Consider the following 19381-nt stretch of genomic DNA (forward strand, 5'->3'; position numbering starts at 1 on the left):
ATTACACACAGGTGGATTCTGTTTATCATCATCAGTCATTTGGGACAACATTGGATCATTCAGAGATCCTCACTGAACTTCTGGAGAGAGGCCCCGTTTACACAATAGGAAGACGCAGATATTTTCCTGCGGTTTGGCCTCTCATTTACACCAAAACCCCGTTTTTATCACAGAAAACGATTATTTCTAAAACCTCCGGCCAAAGTGGAGATGTCTGATAACGCCGGTTATGTGTTGCCGTGTCAACTGGGAGAAACGGCGTTCTAGGTTCTTAAACGTCACATTATGCGCCAGAAAATGCTTAACGTCATGCGAGCGCCTTATGTTTACAGTTTGTTTGGCTACTGATCAGGATTATCATGGATGATGTTAAAGTTCTACTAATTTTTACGTTTGTGCAAACGATTCTGGCCTTATTGCATTTGCCACCCCAAACCTGCTCGCACAGTTCAAAATAGAGGAGCATCACTTTTCCGTGGCTCTCCTGCGTCCAGTATCCACTGACTGTCTATATTTCCCTCTTATTGCCTTCAGTTTTGTTGTGATATTTGCTCGCGTTACCTCCTCCTTCACATGAGGAAAGTCCTCGATTCTGAGGATTTTGATTGGCTTGCATGGCTTTATTCGCGCTTTTATGCGGGTTGATGTAAATGACAAGTTTTTTGAAAACGATGTTGTGTGCACGATGTTATTATTGAAAACGGAGGGGGGGAAATATTCGTTTCTCTAAATACCCGGCTATGTGTAACTGTGGCCTGAGTTTGCTGCACTGAAAGTAAAGGGGCCGAATAATATTGCACGCCCCACTTTTCAGTTATTTATTTGTTAAAAAAGTTTGACACATCCAATAAATTTCATTCCACTTCACGATTGTGTCCCACTTGTTGTTGATTCTTCACAAAAAAATAAAATGTTATATCTTTATGTTTGAAGCCTGAAATGTGGCAAAAGGTTGAAATGTTCAAGGGGGCCGAATACTTTCACAAGGCACTGTATCTACGGCCTGGTAAGGATCAGAGGATTTATCCATTATGATCTGTTAAACCTTAAAACTGAAGGAGGGTGTACAATCTTTTTCAGGGTAAATGCTGATTGGAAAACCCATGATATTGGTTGTACCGTCACATGTTAGCCTTTGCTAGTTTTTTTTTTTAATTTGGTGTTTTAAAGGAGTGATTCAAGCTTTACATGGGAAATTCTTTCTCTTTCCTTTTTTTAGGTTTATTAAAGAAGGCATTGATGGCTGAGACCAAAGCCTGGAAGAAACTGATCTGCAGATACTTGAAGGAGGATTACAAGAAGAAAATGATTAACATCAGTTTACACATCAACAAATACCTTGTACAAGTATCGCATTCTGTTTCTAATCTGGAAGATGTGCGTCATGCCATGGGCACCCTGTCAAAGCTTCGAGATGCTGAAATTCAGACTGATATGACGTTAATTTCTATTGAGGTATGACTAGGACGGTCATTCGTTTTTTTAGACATATACAGTACCTTAAGCAGAGCTCCCTCTTTGACCTTTACAGTTGCAAACATTGCAGACTGATAAGAAACATGAAATAATGTTGTTTACAGGAAGCCTTTGAAATATTGACCAAAAATGAAGCAGAAGTGACCAAAAGAGAAGCAGAAGGAGTGTACAATCTGAGGCATCTCTTCACACAACTTCAGTCTAAAGCTGTTAGTACTATCAAGACATTCAGGCTTTTTTCTTTAAATGATTTTTTTCATGATGTGTTCCTCTGTAACAAAGCTTCGATAATGAATTTTGAACTCGGATTTTCTCAGAGATCAGTGCAAGATGAGCTGGTTTGCATGCAGCCCAAGTTCAAACGAAACCTTGTGGAATGTGTTGCTGTTTTCGAGAAGGATGTTTACTCTTTTAAGGAAGAATACGACTCTGTAAGTAATCTGTGAATGACCTTGTTTCTATGGGTGTTTGGAAAAATGTAGACGTTCTTATCAGCTCATATGATCCTGCATTTCAGGAAGGCCCAATGGTTGAAGGAATTCCTCCACAAGTAGCCAGCAGGCAGCTGCAAGCCTTTCAGGTACCATTACTGCTCACTCTCACCGTTCTATATTCCAGTTAATGTTTTACGCTTAAAACATGTGAGGAAGAAGAAGAAAAGCCTTTAGCTTTATTTTGAGTGGAAGATTATCTATTTTGATAGAGACTTATAAAGACAAATTGAAAAGAAATTCAAATCAAAAGACTACAAACTACATGAAACAGCAGTACAAAAATGTGAAATTACATTTAATTTGAATTTTGGTTTTGGTTTTATAAACATGGCAATTTTCTTCTCGTTTGCTGAATCTAATTTTATTGCCAAAAAATGTTCTTTTTACTCAGGCTAGATTTGATGAACTGTGGAGAAATTTCACCACATATACTTCTGGGGAGCAACTTCTCGGCTTACCTGTTACGGAGAATAACTTTCTACACCAGAAGAAGTTTGTTACTATCCTGACAAAGCTTTCTATCAGAGCCATCAATGAAAATTCCATTAATATTAACTAACAAAGATTGTAATATCTTTTAAGGATTTTTCCTTTTTTTTTTTTTAGAAAAGAGCTTGAGCTGCTTCGGAAACTCTACGGCCTGTATGATACAGTGATGAGTAAGATCAGTGGGTACTATAAAATCCTGTGGACAGACGTGGACATTGAAAAGATCAATGCAGAACTTGTGGAATTTCAGAATAGGTGGAGTATTTCTGAGCCATTACAACCTGCTTTGTGCCAGCATTGTATTTTTGATTTCTTTTGTATTCCTGTGATAGATATATTGTTTATCATCTCTATTTGTAGGTGCCGGAAGCTGCCCAAAGCACTAAAGGACTGGCAAGCCTTCCTTGACCTAAAGAGGACCATTGATGATTTCAATGAGTCGTGCCCGCTGCTGGAATTGATGGCAAACAAATCCATGATGCGGAGACACTGGGACCGGATTGGAGACTTAACTGGACACCAATTTGAGGTGGAGTCCAAAACCTTTATGCTGAAGAACATCATGGAAGCCCCTTTGCTGAAGTACAAGGATGATATTGAGGTTCGCTGGAAGTTTGAATACATTTAATTCCACAGTTCTAGCAACAATATTTCTTCTTTTTGTATGTGTCTAACCTCCTTAGCCTGGCTTTCTTCATTCATAGGACATCTCCATATCTGCTGTAAAAGAGAAGGATATTGAGGCCAAATTGTCACAGGTAAAAGACTTGTGGTCTGGTCAGACCCTTAGTTTGATGACATTCAAGGATAGAGGAGAACTAATGCTGAAGGGGGCAGAGACAGCAGAGATTCTTACCATCCTGGAGGATAGCTTGATGGTACTGGGCTCACTGCTAAGCAACAGGTAATACAAGTTAACAACAGCTTCAGATTTACATTCCACTGATTAAATCAGTTCCTAAGGAGCCTTGAACTCCGGAATAATATAATGAAAGTCTGTTAAACTAAAGTGAATGTACGCACTTAGTTAAAGAGGAAGAAGTAGAAATAAACTTATCTTGTTCTTAACAGATTTGACATTTACCAACAGCATTTTACAACACCTTTAAAGTTTTAAAGCTATGGTAGGTAATCCTAGAGAGCTAGCAAGAGAGCTAGCAAGATTCGAAAGTGTCCACTCCTCTAAGCTCCACCCCCCCCTCCCCATTCCGTCAGTGCTTCATCCAAAGCCGGTGGAACCGCATGCGCACATGGAGCAGGGAGCCGGCAGAGGGGGGCGTAGGCAGAAAGCAGAGGCATCTGATTGGTTTTTTGTAGGCGACCAATCCGAGATCAGTGTCCCGCTGATTTCGGATTGGTCAGCTTTTTCTCAGTCCTGCAGCTGCCACAGAGGTCTGATTATTTTCGTCCCTTTTTCTAAATACATCTTGTATAGATTTCTCTCAGGATAGACGGACCATTTCACCCAGTATTACAAAATGTGTTTCTGAACAGGATTACCTACCATGTCTTTAAGTAGCTTGTGTCCTTATCTGCTTTGTACAGGTACAGTGCATACTACAAAACAGAGATCCAGGATTGGCTCTCCAATCTTTCAACATCATCGGAAGTCATTGAACAGTGGGTTATTGTGCAAAACTTGTGGATCTACATGGAAGCTGTGTTTGTTGGGGGTGACATCGCCAAAGACCTCCCACAGGTGCAGTTCATGCTTTCTATCCTGAGGAAAACTACACCTTAGAATGCTTCCTTAAGTAAAATTCAAACCGCCCTTTTTTTTTCTATTACAGGAGGCAAAACGCTTTCAAGATATCGACAAGTCCTGAATTAAGGTCATGCAGCGTGCTCAGAAGGTGCCAAAAGTGGTGGACTGCTGTGTGGGTGACCCAATGTTAGGGCATCACCTACCCGAGCTTCAGAAACAGCTAGAGCTCTGTCAGAAATCTCTTGCAGGGTAATTCTTTACGAACAACATTAGTCCAAATACTTTAGATTGACTCAAAAAATAAGATGTGCAGAATTAAATAGATTGTTGTTATACCAGTGCAGTGGGTGTTGATGTTACGTATTTCTAATTTAACAGTTACCTTGAGAAGAAGAGGCTCCTTTTTCCAAGATTCTTCTTTGTATCCGATCCATCTCTTTTGGAAATCCTTGGACAAGCCAGCGACTCTCATACAATTCAGGTTAGAATGAGTTTGAACATTGTTGTCACTATGAATATATGGATATACATATACCTATATATAGATATATATCATTTTTAAATTCATTTATTTATGTATTCAGTTATTGTTTTAATTAATATAAATTACAGCCATACATCTGAATGTTTGCATGATGTCTTAAAATGAAAATTCAAATAATCACTATGACCTCTTTAAGTTTTACTTGGATAACTTTCAAGTTGACATTTTATCACTTGACAAAAGTCAATTTTGATACAATTGTGTTTCAGTCTCATCTCCTTGGAGTGTTTGACAATGTCAACGAAGCAGAGTTTCATCCAACGGAATATAACAAGATTTTGGCCGTTCTCTCACAGGAAGGGGAGAAATTACCGGTATGTCGTGTGCTTTTAAAGAGTTTAACTGATTCATTTTGGTTTTCTCAACATGTAAAAATATTCCATTGTACAGCCCCAATTCCTAAAAGGTTTGACCACTGTTTAATGTATAATTAAAAACGGAATGCAGTGATTTACAAATCTCATGGATGGTCCCACTCCTTCTTTGTCCGGAGGACGCAGCGTCTGTGATTTCTAAAAAGAATTTTAAATTTTGATTTGTCTAATGACAAAACAATTCTACACTTTTCCTCAGTTCACTCTAAATGAACCATGGTCCAGAGAAGATGGCAGCGTTTCTGGATGGCATTCACATAGGTTTCTTCTTTGCATGATAGAGCTTCTTACTTGCATTTGTGCATGGCAAGGCAAGCTGTTCTCACAGACAGTGGTTTCTGGAAGTGTTCCTGAGCACATGTAGTGATTTCCATGACAAAATTATTGTAAAAAGTTTGTAATACAGAGCTGCCTGAGGGCCCAACGACGACAGAGATTCTACATAGATAGATTCTATCAATCTTTGAATGATATTTTGTACTGTAGACCAGTACAAGCTCTGCAGTTGCCTGATAACGAGCTGATCATTTCAATCAGGTGTGTTGGAGCAGGAAACCTCTAAAACATGCGGGGCAGTGGTCCCCGAGGACCAGGTTTGAAAAACACTGCAGTAGACAATGAAATATTGTGTTACTTTGAGGAACAGTGTTCTGAAATTGCTCCAACATTTGTTGACATAGTTTTTTTGCAGGTTGCTGAGCCCCTGCTCCCTGCTACTTTAAGGGGCTTTTCCAATACCCAGTCATATCCAGCTGCTACACGTTCCTCCAGCTGTTTCCTTTTAGTAGCACTTGCTTTTCCAGCCTATTGCAGATCCCTTCCCAACTTATTTGAGACATTTTGCTACCATCAAGTTCAAAATATTTCATTAAACAGTAAAATGTCTCACTTTCAACATTTTATGTTTTCTTTGACCTAATTTCAACAGAGTGTCCCGACTATATTGAAATTGGGGCTGTAAATCCCTTTTACAGTTCGTGTAAATGGAAAAAAAAAAAAAAAAAGATTTATAATCTTTGGTAGTTTAATCTGTAACATTGCTTGGGTGTATCAATTCTTCGGTTTTTAGAAATCTTTGATAATTGCAGTTTGATAAACGTGTATTTCTGCTTTCAGCTGGACAAATGTGTCATGGCGCAGGGAGCTGTGGAGCTCTGGCTTGGAGAGCTGTTGCTGCAACAGCAAGCCTCCTTACACTCCATCATCAGAGCTTCAGATCTAGAGATAAACGATGAAGACTTTGACCTTCTCACTTTCCTTGACAAATATCAAGCACAGGTGAGTAGACAACATTGTGGCCGCTTGGAAATACATTTAGCAGGTTGATTTCTAATGCAAGCCAGTATCTATCAGGTCGCCATGGCTTGCACCTCCAGCAGGTTGTACTGTGTGATATTTGCTTTTGTTATAGATTTTCTCCACAGCTTCAGTCTTGTACTAAATCTATGACACAACTTTCCTCCTTTGTGGAAAAAAGTTTTTAAATAACAAGTGTGAATATCTTTGGAGTTTTGTACGGAAGCCCAGAGCGGACGTGGTACGTATAAACTTTTGTTTGATGGTTTTCGATCATTTCCAGAAAACAATAATCGTTTTCTCCAGATAACGAGATAATTATCTCGTTATCTGGAGAAAACCATCAAAAAAAAAGTTTATACGTACCACGTCCGCTCTGGGCTTCCGTAGTTTTGAGAGATACGATGGTATCATAATTGATTTCTATATTCATAGAGTTCCCAAGATTCATTTTATTCTGCCTTGTCTGTTTTAAGGTGGGCTTGTTAGGAATCCAGATGCTTTGGACAAGAGATTCTGAAGAGGCCCTAAGAATCGCTGCCGATAAGAAGGAGATCATGCCTCTTACGAAAAAGAGGTTTCACAACCTACTCAGCATGCTCATTAAACAAACCACCTGTGACCTGAGCAAATTTGACAGAGTCAAATATGAAACACTTGTCACAATTCATGTGCACCAGAGTGACATTTTTAATGACCTGGTAAGGTTTTTTTCTTCAGTAAATGTCTGTTCTTTTCTTTCTGTAAAACACTTGAGTTAAGCTCCGCTTTGTTTGCAGGTAAAGAAGCGTGTGAAATGTATCAGCGACTTTGAATGGCTGAAGCAGAGCAGATTTTACTTCAAGGAGGATCTGGACAAAGTCATTGTATCCATAACTAATGTCGACTTCATCTATCAGAACGAGTTCTTAGGCTGTACTGATCGGCTGGTCATCACCCCTCTGACTGACAGGCAAGAAAAGAGAAAATTGATTTTTATAAGCAACTTGCTGTAATAAGTCAACTTTGCTTGTAGGTTTTAATTCCTATGTTGCATTCAAGAACAGTTTTTTTTTTCTACAAAGGTGTTATATCACACTGGCCCAGGCTCTGGGCATGAGTATGGGAGGAGCTCCTGCTGGGCCAGCCGGCACTGGTAAGACTGAAACCACCAAAGACATGGGTCGTTGCCTTGGCAAGTACGTTGTGGTCTTCAACTGCTCGGACCAAATGGACTTCAGAGGACTCGGCAGGATATATAAAGGTACATTAGGCAATGAAACAAGTCATCGAGCAGTGGTGTACAGTTTCATTTATGTGATGTCCTATTGTGTTTTTATTTTCCAGGCCTTGCACAGTCAGGGTCCTGGGGCTGCTTCGATGAGTTCAACAGAATCGACCTGCCAGTGCTTTCCGTTGCTGCTCAGCAGATCTCAATTGTTCTGACATCACGAAAGAAACACAGAAGCACTTTCATTTTTACGGACGGAGACTGCGTGAACTTGAATCCAGAGTTCGGCGTGTTTATCACCATGGTAAGACATGGAAACACACAGTCCTATTAAAAGAAACTCCTTGAAACTAGATGGAAAACATTAGATATACAGTATATACAAAGATATGTCATGCCTCTGTATCTAGAATCCAGGATATGCAGGCCGTCAGGAACTTCCTGAAAATCTAAAAGTGCAGTTCAGGACAGTGTCCATGATGGTGCCAGACAGGCAGGTGGGTCAAGGCTTCTTTCTGTGGAGAGAAACGTTTTTCTTTTTGCTGTGGTCCTAACACATCCCTCTACACTTTTGTCTCCGACAGATTATAATGAGAGTCAAACTAGCCAGTTGTGGATTCAATGAGAATGTTAACTTAGCACAGAAATTCTTTGTTCTTTACAAACTTTGTGAGGAGCAACTCACAAAACAGGTGAGAATCTTGTTAGCATTTCATAAGTCCTATTTTGTTTGGTTATTGAACTACTGACATATAACCTCTGCTATTTGACAGGTCCACTATGACTTTGGACTAAGGAACATCCTGTCTGTGTTGAGAACACTTGGGGCGTGTAAAAGAGCTCGACCTGATGACACTGAGTCCAGCACTGTCATGAGAGTGCTTCGTGACATGAATCTGTCCAAACTGGTATCACACAAACTTAGTTCTTACCAACAGCTGTGATATATTGAATTGTATTGAATTGTGGGTGTGAAAGTATACTCTGTACACTGGATACAGTGCTGTGAATAAAAAAATCCATCTGTGTGTTTCAGGTGGATGAGGATGAGCCCCTCTTCCTTAGTCTTATCAATGATCTGTTCCCTGGTATCCAGCAGGACAACAGCACATATACTGAACTTCAAGCTGCTGTTGCTAATCAAGTTGAGCTTGCCGGTCTCGTTAACCACCCACCGTGGAACCTCAAGCTTGTTCAGGTGCCTTAAAATTGTTGTTTAGCATAATTATTATAAAGTTAGCTTTTGGAAAGTACTTTTCTTACTGGTATATCACTGTTGCTGTCTGGGTCAGCTTTATGAGTCTTCTCGAGTGCGCCATGGGCTGATGACTTTAGGCCCAAGTGGGGCCGGGAAGACCTCGGTTATCAACGTTCTTATGAGATCACTGAGTGAATGTGGAACCCCACACAGAGAGATGCGCATGAACCCCAAAGCAATCACTGCTCCGCAGATGTTTGGTCATCTGGATGCAGCAACTAATGATTGGACTGATGGAATCTTTTCCACACTGTGGCGGAGGTCACTAAAAGCTAAGAAGGGTAATTCCAACATTTTGTCAACATCTAAGCTAAGAAAGTGTTTGTGATTAATACAGATGAGATCCTAAGAAAAAATATAAAACTGTCCAAATGAAAACGGTATTGTATTAAATAATATCTAAGCAATACATAGTATTGTACTTTAGACATTTTTATCATATTACATTCAGTATAACACAATATAAAGGTTGTTGCAATTTTAATGTGATGCTAAATACTGCATCTGCACGATATTACTGCCCAGCTTCAACAAGACAATGAAAATGTCAGCTCAGAAGCTGAGCACTTTTCTTAAAGGGGAACTCCGGGGCATTTGAAGCGTGTTTCCATTGCTAGAGGTTGTCAAATACTGATAGTAGGACACAGAGAGGTGCGTATCTGCGCTCCCTGTGTGGAGATCGCTCTGTCCGCACACCCTGTCATACGAGGCTAATACGTGGTGGCTAAGAGGCAAGCGCTAACCCTTCCACGTAAAACAACAACTTGCACACTGCAGAAACGTCACACCACTTTATAACCCATCCGACAATAAAGTCACAAGCCTTAACATCAAAACCATATCCATGGTTCTCACATTACTGGCATGGGGACGTTACAAAACAACTTTATAAACAGCATATAACTCACCGGCTGGTTGTAGGCTCGCGCATGTGAAAGCCCAAAAGAGTCGATGGAGAATAATCCCATATACAAAACAATTATATTCTCTAGAAAAACTGCGTTCAAGTATTTAAAACGTTACAACAATATATGCCCAGTAATATTTTTGTAATGTTTTAAATACTTGAAAGCAGTTTTTCTAGAGAATATAATTGTTTTGTATATGGGATTATCCTCCATCGACTCTTTTGGGCTTTCACATGCGCGAGCCTACAACCAGCCGGTGAGTTACATGCTGTTTATAAAGTTGTTTTGTAACGTCCCCATGCCAGTAATGTGAGAACCATGCATATGGTTTTGATGGTAAGGCTTGTGACTTTATTGTCGGATGGTTTATAAAGTGGTGTGACGTTTCTGCAGTGTGCAGGTTGTTGTTTTACGTGGAAGGGTTAGCGCTTGCCCCTTAGCCACCACGTATTAGCCTCGCATGACATGCTGTGCGGACAGAGCGATCTCCACACAGGGAGCGCAGATCTGGACCTCTCTGTGTCCTACTAGCAGTATTTGACAACCTCTAGCAATGGAAACACGCTTCAAATGCCCCGGAGTTCCCCTTTAAGCTATAGATGCCAGTTCATGCATATTTAGAGCTAAAATATGAGACGTCACATGAGACAGCCAGTATGGTTTACTGCACAGTGCGTTGTAACCAAAACACAACAAAACAAAATGGTGACCCGCCGAGCTGCCTTGGTCGTAAGCACCTCGTCCCTGACATGTAAACCCACCTTTCAGATTGACACCACCGCATACGGAACTACACTTAGCCTTGTCTGGTCCGAGGGTAGCAGCTGGGGCAAATCCCAGGCTCCTGTTCCTACGGGACCCCAAAACAGGCCCCTTTTAAGTTCTGGGAATGACAGTGGAGATGCTGTTGTCCTTGGCACACACTGGCTCGCCCACTTTTGATCCAGTAGTGGGACAGCGGCTCATTAGTGACTGACAAAGTGCCAGAGGCTGCCGGAGAACTCAAACATTTAATTGCTTCGACGGGTTTACTCTTCAGGGGAAGTCATCTGGATTGTGCTGGATGGTCCCGTTGATGCAATATGGATCGAGAACCTCAACTCAGTCCTGGATGATAACAAAACACTGACCCTGGCTAATGGTGACCGCATCGTCATGTCACCATCCTGCAAGTTGGTGTTTGAGGTGCACAACATGGATAATGCCTCCCCTGCTACTGTGTCCCGTGTGGGAATGGTTTTTATAAGCTCCTCAGCTCTCAGCTGGCTACCCATCCTCCAGGTACTTTTGTGATATCTAAGTGTTGAAGACTTTTTTTTTCCTGAAAAAGAACAATGCTTTGTAAGCAGTGCTTAGATAGAACTTGGCTTTTGTATTGCAGGGATGGGCCAAGAAGCGCCCTGCTAGAGAGGCAGAGAGCATCATCGGTTTATATGAAAAGACATTTGAGGATGTTTACATGTATATGAGGCAAAACCTTAAACCCAAAATGGAGCTTTTGGAGTGTAACTACATAATACAGGTGTGTATTTAAAAAAAAAAAAAGACTGAGAATAAAAACAGAATCAGATGATGCCTCGAAGCCTGAATTGTTTGACTATGTTCCTTCTTCAGTCCGTCAATCTGCTGGAGGGCCTCCTCCCAACCAAGGAGACAGAGGGCTTTGCTGGAAGCAAGCACCTTGAGCGCCTCTTTGTCTTTTGCCTGATGTGGAGTCTGGGAGCTCTTTTAGAATTAGAGGACAGAGACAAGCTGGAGGTCTTCATGAGAGGTCATGAAAGCGAAATTGATGTGCCTCAAACCAAGCCGGGAGAGACTATATTTGAGTACATGGTCAACACAAACGGTACAGTTATTTGACACGTAAAAGAGCATCAATTTGATGTTTTTTTTGTATAGTTTAAAGTGAACAAGCATTTGAATGTGGTGGCATGGTGGTTAAGTTAGCACTTCACAGCAAAAAGGGTATTATTGCGGGGTTTGTGTGCCCTCCCTGTATCTGCATGGCTTACACTGTAGTTGCGAGTGTCTGATTGTCCGTCTCTGTATTAGTCTTGTGTTGGACGCTCTAGCGTCCCTGCCTTCTTAACCAATAGCAGCTGTTAAAGGCTTCAGCCTCCTGCTACCCTCAACAGGGTTTACAGAATCTGGTCTCATTCCAGAGGCATCAGATTCGGAGATTTTGTTAAGACCCCTTCGCACTGCATATACCCACCTGAGAGTAATCTTTAGTATCAGTTATACGTTGTTAATTGTTGTGAAATAAGATGTATTAGAAATATTTGCTTTAGATGTCTGATACTGCCTCGAGTGGTGCGCCACAGCACAGACATGAAAGGACCCATTGTGCATACGTTCAGCACATCGCCAGCTTTGACAACGATGGGATGAGAATGGGTTTATATGTGACTAAAAAGAATGGCGACTTTTGTTTTAGGTGAATGGTGTCACTGGAACAATCTTGTGGAGGAATATGTCTATCCAACTGACCATGTGCCTGACTACACCTCCATTCTTGTTCCAAATGTGGATAACGCAAGAACCTCTTTCTTGCTGGAGACTATTGCCAAACAACACAAGGTGATCTTGTGGTTTTTAAAAGAATATTTAGATAATGTTTATACTTAAAAATATGTTACTTTTTGTCTAAACTCTAAATGTTTTATATGTACAGGCCGTACTGCTTATTGGTGAACAAGGGACAGCGAAGACAGTGATGATCAAAGGCTATGCAAAGAAATACGATCCTGAGACGGATCTGTTCAAATCACTGAACTTCTCATCTGCCACAGAGCCCTTGATGTATCAGGTAAAAGATATTTTAAAATGCTTTTTGTGCTTGAATTTTTACAGTCCTACATTGGTTCATGTTTGCAAAAACTTTCTTCGTACACAGCGATCAGTGGAAAGTTACATTGAGAAAAGGATTGGCAGCACCTATGGACCCCCAGGAGGACGCAGGATGACCATCTTCATCGATGACATAAATATGCCTATTGTCAACGAATGGGGAGATCAGGTGTTGCTTTCTTTTTTTTTTAATTAACATCTGTCTGTCTATCTGTCGCTTTAATCTGATGAGTTACTTTATGTGGCTATCCAACCAGATCACAAATGAGATAGTCCGCCAGATGATGGAAATGACTGGCATGTACAATCTGGATAAACCAGGAGATTTCACCACGATTGAGGATGCACAGATTCTGGCTGCCATGATCCACCCTGGTGGGGGTAGAAATGACATCCCACAAAGACTGAAGAGACAGTTTACAGTCTTCAACTGCACTCTGCCAGCCAACACCTCCATTGATAAGATCTTTGGTAGGTTGGTCTAAAATAATCCCATTTGTTCTGCTTCCATTACTGTAGTTTTCATTTTACAGTTAACGGTTTCTTCATGTTCTTTTTGTGCAGGTGTGATTGGCTCTGGATATTTCCATGAATGCAGGGCATTCCAGCCAAGCATATCAGCAATGGTTAAATGTCTAGTGTCTGCTGGGAGGATCGTTTGGCAGTGGACAAAGGTACTTACCTGGAATATGATGAGAAGTTTATAATAGGAATTGATTATAGGTATATGGTATTGATAAGTTTGTTAACTTGTTTTATGACACCACATTGAAGGTCAAAATGCTTCCAACACCATCAAAGTTCCACTACATTTTCAATTTGAGGGACTTGTCCAGGATCTGGCAGGGAATGTTAAACGTTAAGGCAGAGGAGTGTGGTGACATCTCCACCCTATTGGCTCTTTTCAAGTGTGAATGTACAAGGGTGATAGCAGACAGGTAAAATCCTTTTTTAAGTTAAAAAACAAAAAGTTGGAAGAAAGCATTACTCTAAGACTTTGCTTTGTTGCAGGTTTATTTGCTCTGAGGACAGAGATTGGTTTGAGAAGGCTGTATGTCGTGTCATCCAAGAGCACGTTGACCCAAACCTCGTTCAAGAGCTTCATTCTGAGCCGTATTTTGTGGACTTCCTCCGAGATGCACCTGAGCCAACTGGAGAGGAAGACGATGATGCCTGTTTTGATGCCCCTAAGATCTATGAACTGGTGTGAAATCTGAATTCGTACATCAGCGCTTGATAGTTTCATGGTAGTAAGTTGATGGAGGAAACTGTCACCATAATCTGTATGAACAACTTGTTTCAGGTGCCAGATTTTCAGTTCTTATCAGATAAGCTTGTGATGTATCAAGCTCAGCACAATGAGGTAGTAAGGGGCTCCACCCTGGATCTGGTTTTCTTCAAAGACGCAATGACTCATCTTGTCAAGGTGACACCTGAAGCGAGTATAGCTGATGCATTTCTTGTAGACTAGGCTAGATATAATACTGATTCTTTTTAGATTTGCTCCTCTTTAGGTCTCACGAATCATTCGCACTGACAATGGAAATGCCCTGCTTGTGGGAGTGGGAGGATCAGGAAAACAGAGTCTGACGCGCCTGGCCTCATACATAGCTGGATACAGCATCTTCCAGATCACATTAACCAAGTGAGATGAGTCATAGTTGTGAGAGCTCTGTTTGTAGGGACTTTAATCACACTGATCAAACTGTTCTTGGGGCTCTCTGAGGGTTAGAGGCGCTCTCCAAAGGACAATGAACCATCAGGGGCTTTTTTTCTGCTTGCATTCAAGTGATATAACCTGCAAACCTGTCTCAGTCGGCCTTAGGTGTCACTTTAAGTCCATTCCTCTGTTTTAAAAAAAATAATAATAATACAATAATTTCTTATTATATATTGCTTATAGGCAATGTTTTAAATAGGTTTGTTTGTTTTAGTTTTTTTACTTCTCTTTGATAGTAGTGGTTCCAGTGGTGTGTTCATACCTTCAACCAGTCACTGTACACTTACCTCATCTGGACCTATCACGTCACCTTCATGTCTCCGTTATGCTGGGAAAGCTCCCGCTCCAAAGTAGAAATGAAAGACGCCACAGAAGGAGTTCTATAAACTCTGAGCTCCTACTATAGACGTTCTTCCAGGGTCTCGGGTGATTGGTCAAGCACATGAATACAGTACTAAGATCAGCTCTAATTAACTGCTATTAATTTTATCCTTAAAAGTAGGAAACAAATAAAAAGTTCAATTCGATAAACGTACCTATTAAAGGCGGGGTAGGGGATCTTTTTCTGGAACATTTTTTTACCCCCCCCCCCACCCCCCCCGACCGTTCCTTCTCCCTGTGCGCGTACCCTACTCCGTGAACGAATTACACGTCCAGAAGCTTGGCAGGAAGCTAAACTAGAGCCAGCTTGGCTAGCACCTAGCATTATTAAACGTATAGTGAGCATAAACTAAATACTAAATACTAAATACGGCAACAATCGATGCTTGCTGTCAGAACAGCGCTCGTGCACCTTCTTGCTCGTGCGCGTTCATGTACTCTAGAGGTGTGCCTTCGGGGGGAAAGTGAAGAAAAGGGTTGGGACTTTTTACCGGTGTATTTTCAAAATGCAGCTTCGCTGGACTCAAAATCCAGGATCTCCTACCCTACCTTTAAAATACAAGAATGAGTGTCCTTTGAAGCCATGAGCTGTTTGTAGTTGCATTTGCACTGAAAGTGAAATGCTGGGCCTTCTTTCCAATTATGTGGTGTTTATTTTTCCTTACTTAGAACATACAACATGAGTAATTTCATGGATGACCTGAAACTGTTGTATAACACAGCGGGGGCTGAGGGCAAAGGCATCACCTTCGTCTTTACAGACAACGAAATCAAGGATGAGGCTTTCCTCGAGTACCTCAACAATATTCTCTCTTCTGGAGAGGTGAGATCTCATAAAGGTATAAAGGCGTATCTGAATATCTGCTGATTGTGTAACTGAACACTGGAATCTTCAGTCTAATTGAAACGGACTGGAATTGGTCCTGTATGACTGAAACAAAGAGGTGGGGCAGAATGTAACGTCTCAAAGGAAAAGCTTCGCTGGTCCTGACCATGTTGTAATCGTTTCAGGTCTCCAATCTTTTTGCAAAAGATGAGATGCAAGAGATCACCCAGAACCTGATCCCAGTTATGAAAAAGGAGTTTCCTCGAATTCCACCAACTTTTGACAATCTTTATGACTACTTTATATCTCGGTCAAGGAAGAATTTACACGTTGTTCTGTGCTTCTCACCGGTAAGTTGAAACTTTGTATATTTTCTGTTTATACCCAAAAGCAACCGCCCAAACTTTTGCTACTTTTATTCCAAATCTCTTTTTATTCACAGCATGTTTAGATGCTCAACAGTGACATTATATATACACTTACACCCATAACTACCTCCATAAATGAACCTTTTCATTGGAGTTTTACTCTACTCTTGTTTAAAGGTGGGGCAGAAGTTTCGCTCCAGATGTCTGAAGTTTCCGGGCTTGATTTCCGGCTGCACAATGGACTGGTTCACCCCTTGGCCCAATGAGGCTCTGGTTGCTGTGTCCACCTATTTCTTATCTAAGTTTCACATGGTTTGTCCAGCTGATGTGAAGACTTCAGTGATGACCACCATGGGAACCTATCATCACAAAGTATCTGAAACATGTGAAAGTTACTTTGAAAGGTATCACATTTACACAAATCCAATTTGTTCAGAAACATACGCTATCAAACACAGTCCTAACGCTGTATGTTGTTCATCTCTCAGGTTTCGAAGACGAGCTCACGTCACCCCTAAATCTTACCTTTCTTTTATAAATGGTTACAAAACATTATATGCCGAAAAGCACAACTATATCAACACTTTGGCAGAGCGCATGAATGTTGGTAAGGAATTTGAACAGGAAGGCAGTTGTGTCTTTATAAAGATTGTGTACTTTATGGAGGATTTTGTATGGTCTACTCCTGTAAAAGATTACACCAGATGTTACTGATTTCCAGGGTTGGACAAACTGATGGAGGCCAGTAAGTCGGTGGCTCAATTATCAAAAGATCTTGAAGTAAAGGAAAAAGAGCTCGCTATTGCATCTGCCAAAGCTGACGAGGTAAATCAGATACGTCCAAGCTCCTGTGACCTGCAGATAAGATTGATGATGGATGGATGTTTATGAGCAACTTTCCTCCAATCAGTACTTCCACAGTAATGTAAAACCATAAAATTAAGAACAATTTGAGTTCTGTACATAGTGAGGTAGCAGAATCAGTTTATTCATAGGTTCATTGTGGAAATTAGCTTCTGGTTTGATGTGAATAGCTGACAGAGGTTTTGTCATTTCTGAAAAGCTGTTTGAAAGCTCAACACCATGGACGCACGCGTATGATGCATTTGAAGGCATGAGATGTTTATTTTTGCATTCACCAAGGTGCTGGCAGAGGTGACAGTCAGTGCTAAAGCTGCAACCATTGTGAAGAATGAGGTCCAAGTTGTGAAGGACAGAGCCCAGAAAATTGTGGATGGAATAGAGTATGAGAAAGCTATAGCTGAGGAAAAGCTGGAGGCTGCCAGGCCAGCTTTAGAAGAAGCTACAGCTGCACTGAATGTGAGATATCTCTGACTTATTTGAAGATATTTACACCGTGCATTCTACGATATGTTACATGATATACTTAAAAACTCCACAGACCATCAAGCCAGCTGACATTGCCACAGTGAGAAAATTGGCCAAGCCTCCACACCTGGTCATGAGGATCATGGACTGCTGTCTGATTTTATTTAACAAAAAGTTAGACCCTGTTACATGTGATCCAGAACGAAGCTGTCTTCAACCATCATGGTCAGAAGCACTGAAGGTAACAAATTTCCTTTTTCTAAAAATTCAGTTGTTGCAAATGATAAATATATGAATTCCACTCATATATTAAAGGAGACACATTGTGCCCTGAGGTCTTAAATGTGTCATGTTTGGTTGAAATACTACAGAGATATAACACAGCAGCTCTTTTCAAGCCCACATTTGCAGGCCTTTTTTTCAGTATTAGTTTTAGGAGGTGGAGTGAGCCAGCGGACTCAACTCTGCTCCTCACAAATGGCATTTGCATGAATTCATTTGTTTTGTCCTTTTCAGCTTATGAGTGGCTCTGGTTTCTTGACAAGCCTCCAGCAGTTCCCAAAGGACAGCATTAACGAGGAAACTGTGGAACTACTGCAGCCTTACTTTGACATGGAGGATTACACCATGGAAAATGCCAAGAAAGTGTGTGGTAGTGTAGCTGGTCTGCTCGCATGGACTCGTGCTATGGCCTCATTCTTTGCCATCAACAAAGAAGTGTTGCCACTCAAGGTAAAGTTAAAGTTCATCATGTTGGCGACTGTTTTTTTTTTTTTCTTTTTCATTTTAGATTTGTCGTAGGCGGCTATTCTTCTCCAATAATGCCATTTAAAACTCTCTATTCTCAGCCTGTTTGAATCCATTTTAGGTAAATAGGTGATTAAACCTCATTTTTAGCCCAAAGCCTTTTTATGCTACAGTATAACTGCATTGTTTGTTTCCAGGCCAACCTTGCCATTCAAGAGAACCGTCTAACTGTGGCTAATAACGAGCTGTGCGCGGCAGAGACTCAGCTGGCTGAAAAGCAAGCAGAGTTTGACAAAGTCAAGGCCAAATGCGACGCTGCAATGAAAGAGAAACAGGTGTGACGCACCCTTTTGAAAAATGTCACGACTGCGTTGACTTAAATCTAGAGATTGTAGCTGACACAGGCGTCTTGTCTTTCAGGAATTGGTGGATGATGCTGAGATGTGTAGGAATAAAATGCAGGCTGCATCTGCACTTATTGACGGACTTAGTGGAGAGAAAGCTCGCTGGATCGAGCAACGCAAAGAATTTAAGTCACAAATAAACAGGCAGGTTACAAAGGAAATGCAATTGAATATCAAAATGTTATATTCCAAGGGGGGTTAGTCTTTAAAGAGGTTCATTACTAGAATTAAGGATTGGTTCTTCAAGGACAGATTTAAAAGGTTTTGATAATGGCTTTTATATGAGTCCAGCTGCTTCTGCCTTTGTTTTCAGACTTGTGGGTGACGTACTCCAGCTCACCGGCTTCTTGTCGTACTGCGGTCCATTCAACCAGAGTTTCCGTGATATGTTGTTGAAGGACATCTGGGAGGCGGAGCTCCGGAAGCACAAAATCCCTTTTACAGAAAATCTCAACATCATTTCTGCCCTGGTGGATGCTCCCAATGTGAGAACAATGCCAGCCTATTTTTATTTGATACTAGTCCTGTGAAAAGTAAAAAAAAATCATTTGAACCATTGACTATCATTTTTAATATTTAAGATAAGTGAGTGGAACCTTCAGGGACTCCCGGGAGATGACTTGTCAGTTCAGAATGGCATCATCGTCACAAAAGCAACAAGATATCCCCTCCTCATCGATCCACAGACTCAGGGAAAAGCTTGGATTAAGAAAAAGGAAGAGGCCAACGAACTTCAAGTATATAGCCAAATGATTTTCACTTGTGTCATTTTTACCCTAATTACACGCTTAAGTAAAGCATGTCGTAGAAGTAAACTGATTTCATGTTCAGGTCACGTCCCTCAACCACAAATTCTTTCGCACACATTTGGAAGATTGTATTTCCATGGGACGCCCAATGCTCATTGAGGATATATTTGAGGAGCTCGACCCAGCCCTGGACAACGTGCTCGAGAAAAACTTTATCAAATCTGGGACCAGTTTCAAGGTATTTTTAACCTTC

General features: G+C 41.0%; 1 pseudogene; it reads left to right on the forward strand.

Annotated features, from left to right (window-relative positions):
• Window positions 1–19381, forward strand: part of LOC142376987 (dynein axonemal heavy chain 8-like) — a 40043-nt pseudogene that overhangs the window by 13899 nt on the left and 6763 nt on the right.

Source organism: Odontesthes bonariensis, chromosome 3, assembly GCF_027942865.1.
Source record: "Odontesthes bonariensis isolate fOdoBon6 chromosome 3, fOdoBon6.hap1, whole genome shotgun sequence".
In the NCBI taxonomy this organism is placed as follows: Eukaryota; Metazoa; Chordata; class Actinopteri; order Atheriniformes; family Atherinopsidae; genus Odontesthes; species Odontesthes bonariensis.